The sequence below is a fragment of the Myotis lucifugus genome, unplaced genomic scaffold (assembly GCF_000147115.1).
Source record: "Myotis lucifugus unplaced genomic scaffold, Myoluc2.0 scaffold_4839, whole genome shotgun sequence".
NCBI classification, from domain to species: Eukaryota; Metazoa; Chordata; class Mammalia; order Chiroptera; family Vespertilionidae; genus Myotis; species Myotis lucifugus.
Window position 1 is genome coordinate 2,638 of NW_005875887.1, and position 5,674 is coordinate 8,311.

Below are 5,674 nucleotides of genomic sequence, written 5' to 3' on the forward strand. Positions count from 1 at the left end.
AAATTTTTGTCGGTTTGCATTGGCCCTGCCCCCTTTAGCTAATGATCTCTGTTCTCAGGTTTGACTAACAGGCATCTTCCCTATGTCATCCCCACTCACTGTGCATGCACCCATCTTCCCTTTATCCAGTCCCTTCCGCCAGTGATCTGCAGGGGATGGGCTGGTGGTTCCCTGGGGAGTGTGAAATTGCAGCTTCCTGGTGAAGCTGCCCAGATGACATGCCTATAATGTTTGGCCTCCCCTTTGCTCCTTTCCTATTATTAATAACTAGCTAATCACAATGATATAATTTTGACTGGTAGTTAAATTCAACATATGTAGTAGTAACATCCTTCTTGTAACTCATTTGAAGAGGCACCTATATGAATATTGTGACCAAGTTTGCAGCGCTGATGTGACTGCCACCTCCCAGTGTAGCAGTGATTGTTAGATGCCTTTAATTTTAAGATTTAACTGGATTTTAGAGATGTTAAAAATGTGGGGAAAATATATATTTGATAATTGATGACTTATATGTGTGTTTATTCCAAATTTTTTGTTTTAAAGACTTTCTTTATAGTCTGTGTATGGTTTTAATTATCTGGGAATTGATTAATCATTTTCTTGGCATTGCTAAAATCTCAGTTCTCTTCTCCACTGTTGTGCCTTCTGATTATTTCATTGCTTGTCAGTCCTTTCACCAAAAAGCAGTAGTACTGGTGAAACAATTAGTAGATGATGGAGACTAAAGACTAAAATGAAGCCATGGTCCACTAGGCTTTTAGTTTTTTATGATCACATTTTGTTACCTTCTAGTTGAGAGTTGAATATGTTTTTCAACTTAAAAGAAATGTAAAAGTTAAATAAATTCTTAACTTTTTTTGAGTAAGAAAATGTTCTATACAACTGTATTGTTTTATGAATAACACCTAAATACTAAACCATACCTCCCCCTTTTTTATACAGATCTCGATTGGGCTGCCAAATCTGTTTGACAAAGTCTATGGACAATATGACTGTTCAAGTACCGGATGCCATGTCTGATGCCAGACAATCCATCGATATGGGCAAGAACTCCTAAGATAGAATAAATGGGAATATTTTCACAAAATGTTACCTATTTTTATAATTATTATTTCTTAATTAAATGAGAGCATGGATGAATGAGTTTACTGTGATGACCTGCTTTACTACTTTAATTCACCTTGTATAATTACTGAATTTTGTAGTCCGAACGTATGCAATCTTTGTTTTGTTTAAATTATAAAAAGCAAATCAAATATTAGAAAACATATGATAAAATGGCACATATTTTACCTTATGTTTGTTTAGCAACTTTAGCAAAATGTTTCCATATAAATTCTTTGCCTATTTGCCTGTAAAGTAGGTTTAAAAAGGCACTATCCCTGTGAGATGCGGGTGAAGGCAGAGATCCAAGAGTGAATTAGAAAATCTGTACCAGAACCCACATCCTGTTACTACAAATTTTACAAATTTAATGTTTAGATTGAAACTGGAGAAATTATGAATATCTTATTTATAGTGGTAATTAATGTGAATGTGAATGGAAAAAAACTGTTGCTTCATTCACTGATTAATTTCAAAGACAGTTGTAACCTTATAAATAAATATTTCAAAATTTTATTCAGTGAAAAGTGTAAGTCTGAGCATAGGCAATGTAACCCTGTCAAATAAGTCTGGTCTCAACCTTTTAAGAAGGGCTAGTTTACTGTTGTTTTGTTTTTTGAAAGAAGTTTGGACTAAACTGGAGGAATGAACAAAAAATTAGGTGTCTTTATTCTTTTCTGTCCTAAGCAGAATGGTGTGTCTTTGTAATATTTAAAAAATAATGCTGATCTATAAATCTCTGCCTGTAACAAAATAGAGGTCTTCTGGGTTAGGTTTTCTCTGTCCTGAGCCGCAGAAGGAAATGAGCAGACTCACACACTGCACAGCTGGGCAGGGGCGAGCCCCTTCCACCAGGACAGAGCTGCGCGGTGTGCAGTGAGCTCGTCAGCGTGCATCGTCCCGGAGATGCGGGGATGGCTCGATCACCACAGATGACCAGTTACGCATAGCAAGCATTTATATCTTTGTCTTTACTCCGAGTACCCTGGTAAATGATATAAAAGGGTTTGCAGTGTCTCTTGTAAATATAATAAAACATCAACTAGCTTGGACTAATCACGGGGAAGGGCAGAACAAATAAAAGGAAAAAATGAACTATAAGGCCCTTGAGTTAGCTTCAGGCACATCTGTGCAGTTTGATCATTTGCACAAATATTGGTTAAGTGCAGTAATTGACCTACAACATTTTGTTGTGCCCATTGGGGAATACAGAGGTGAAAAAGATAAGGATGCCCTCCGGGAGCTCACCTTTTATTAGGAAAAGATAAAATATATGTATACACGAATAATTTGCTTGAACTTAGCCGACCAATTTGCCAAATAGAATACTTAAAGCTAACACGTAAAAAATGATTCAGAAGAATTTAGGGGAATGTTCATTTGACATTTTATAACTATCGAGTGCCTTCTATGTGGAGAGCTTTAAAATGAAGTACTTTAAAATAATTTGTTCTCTTAATTAGCTTCAGTATTCCCCTTTCATTCTTTCGTGGATTACCTAAACTTTCCTTCCCAGAACTCTTAATGATGACATTCAGCCTAAACACTAAAATTTAGATTCTAATTTTCTCAGATTTCAAAATACAAAAATTTATACTAATGAAGTTTAATTGTATCACTTAAATAAAACCTACCAAACTTATTAAATGGAGGATATATCCTAAATTGGTTGGTATAAAGATTATTGTTTTCAGTTTGAAAAACAATTCTTTCATGTTTAATAGTGTGTGCATTCAGGTAACTGTTAGTTGTCTATTACTGCAAAACAAATTGCCCCAAAACTTAGTGGCTTACGACAACAATGATCTCCATTTGTATGGGCAGGAATTCACAGTGCAGAGCAGGATGGCTCATCACTGCTTCACAACGTCCGTCTGTAGCCTAAGCTGGAAGACAGAAAGGCCCGGTGCTGCAGCCATCTGCAGACTGATGATCCCCTCACGTGACTGCACGTGGATGCTGGTGTCAGCTAGGGATCTAGTAGAGGCTCTTGACTGGAACACCCACACGTGGCCTCTCTGTGTGGCCTGGGTGTCCTCACAACGATGGCTGGGTTCTAAGAGCCAGCACCATGAGAAAGCTTGCATTCCAGGCAGAAGCGGTATCTTTTTTTTTTTTAATATGTTTTTATTGATTTTAGAGAGAGGAAGGGAGAGCGAGAGAGGGAAAGAAACACTGATGTGAGAGAGATACATTGATCACTTGCCTCCCATTGAGCCCGCAACCTGGGAATGTCCTGACCAGGAATCGAACCGGTGACCTTTCAGCGCATGGGATGACGCTCAACCAACTGAGCAACACTGCCCAGGGCAGAAGTGCTGTCCTTCTGATGACCTAGTCATGGAAGCTACACAGTCTCACTTCTGACTTTTTTTTCTAGAAGTGAGGCACTAAGCCTAGCCCATCATTTGAATTGTATGTCAAAGAATTTGCATACAATTCAGGGGTTCTCAACCTTCTGGCCTTTAAATACGGTTCCTCATGTTGTGACCCAACCATAAAATTATTTTCGTTGCTACTTCGTAACTGTAATGTTGCTACTGTTATGAATTGTAATGTAAATATCTGATATGCAGGATGGTCTTAGGCGACCCCTGTGAAAGGGTCGTTTGACCGCCAAAGGGGTTGCAACCCACAGGTTGAGAACCGCTGGCATACATATTTTAAAGCCACCACAGTAACCATTATTTTTAGGTTAACTTACATTATTGCCTTTGAAATTGGCCTTTTAACTAACAGTGTTCTAAACGTTTTTAAAAAGGGCTAGATTTTACTGTTATATTGTGTTTTGAAAGATTCTTGTGTCTTTATTATGATGGTTTGTTTTATTCTGTAACTCCCCACGGTTTTCTTGACAGTTGATTTAACGATTGGCTCTCATTCAATGCTGTGTAATTTTAGTTTACATTTCATGTCATTTTACCATCAAGAAAGGTATCTTCCTTTGGTGTAATACTTTATATAATGGTTGGTTATGTGCTAATACTTAATATTTTATGTGGTTTTCTCAGATAAAACCAACCTGTAATCACATAAGTAACTCAGAACTGCTTGGTTAGTTTTTTGAGTGAGCCATTCTAAGAATTTCCAAAACCTTTGCCTAACTTTCACTGTGAAAATATTACCTAATTTTTGTCTTAAAGGACACGGTTCCTTTTTCTTTATAACTAATTAAGGATCTTGTGGTAATTCATGTGGTTTCTATCATGGTCACTCAGTGTTTATTAGAACTATGACATTTCACTTGAAAGATTTTTTTCTAAGGGAAACGTACATTCATTATATGTTTTCCCATATTTTCTTTTTCTTCCTTTTTATATACTACAACTCTTCTGATTGCTTTTCTTTCCCTGACACTACCTGAAGTATTGTGGTTAACCACATTTTGTAAAAGGTGGAAGATTTCTACATTCTGAAGAATAAGGTAAACTGCATTTTAGATCAGAATTTGTTAGATGGCTTTCTTATTTATAGGGTAACTTATAATTCAATGAAATAAAAAAATAGTAATGTGTTTTATGGACATTTAAAATAATATATGAAACCTATTCTAAGTATAAGCCATTCAAAGACATTCAAACATTACATATCAACTTTGTTTCCTATTACAGACATATTTAAGAATAGAAATAATGTCCTGGTTAAGCAACCAAAGGATTCCTTTAATGTGTCAACACTTCGCATGATATCAAGTTATTTTTATCAGATTTTTTTCTGTTTATAAGTTTTTAGAAACTGAAAAATTAGGAAAGCAGCTGGAGGTGGAAGGCGTGGTCACTTGCAGACAAGTAAATGTGGGCTGTACCAGAACAGAAACAGGGAGCTAAAAGGTAATCTAAACCTCCCAGAAGCACCTTAGGAGGCAAGTGGACAGGAAAGATCTTCAGAGTGAGTGGCGTAACTTCTGCAAAAACTGTTAGCAGTAAATCATCTGATCAGTGTCTTCTCTCTCTTTTTGACTCCCATTTGTTCATCTTATTATCTGGATGTATTCTTTGTCATTTTATTTTTAGACTTGAGTATTGTAAAATGAAGTGGGGCCATTGTGCCTTCGTGGCTCCTTTTGTCTACTAGTCATTTCTGAAACCATCAACACTCAGCCTGACTTACCCAGTGGCCTTTACCGTCCCTCACCTGTGCCCGTGCTCTGCCTCAGACAGCCCTTTTCTAGCATTCACTACATTTGTTACATAACACCGCACAAAGCAAAACTCACTGTATTTTCTCCCTGATAGATTAAGCTTTCTAAGAGTGAGGACTGGGCCCTAGCCTTTTTGGCTCAATGGATAGAGCGTCGGCCTGCGAACTGAAAGATCCCAGGCTCGATTCCGGTCAAGGGCACATACTTGGGTTGTGGGCTTGATCCCCAGTACGGGGCTTGCAGGAGGCAGCCAATCAATGATTCTCTCTCATCATTGATGTTTCTATCTCTCCCGCTCCCTTCCTTTCTGAAATCAATAAAAATACATTTAAAAAAAAAGTGGTAAGTGGGTTGTGTTCAACTTTGTAACTGCAGCATCTGTCATAGTATTTAGCCCACAGTAGGTACACTATATATATATATATA

General features: G+C 37.3%; 1 long non-coding RNA gene across 3 annotated transcripts; it reads left to right on the forward strand.

Annotated features, from left to right (window-relative positions):
- The first annotated feature begins 362 nt into the window (after positions 1–362).
- LOC106695926 lies at positions 363–5,167 on the forward strand. Of its 3 annotated transcripts, none has more exons than XR_002827802.1 (3): positions 363–3,208; positions 4,474–4,531; positions 4,833–5,167. It is a non-coding gene; the product is annotated as an uncharacterized LOC106695926 (long non-coding RNA). The 3 variants fall into 3 exon arrangements; XR_002827803.1 differs by having other exon boundaries at positions 369–2,046; positions 2,932–3,208; positions 4,474–5,167; XR_001346900.2 differs by having other exon boundaries at positions 364–3,208; positions 4,474–5,167.
- Positions 5,168–5,674: the final 507 nt, after the last annotated feature.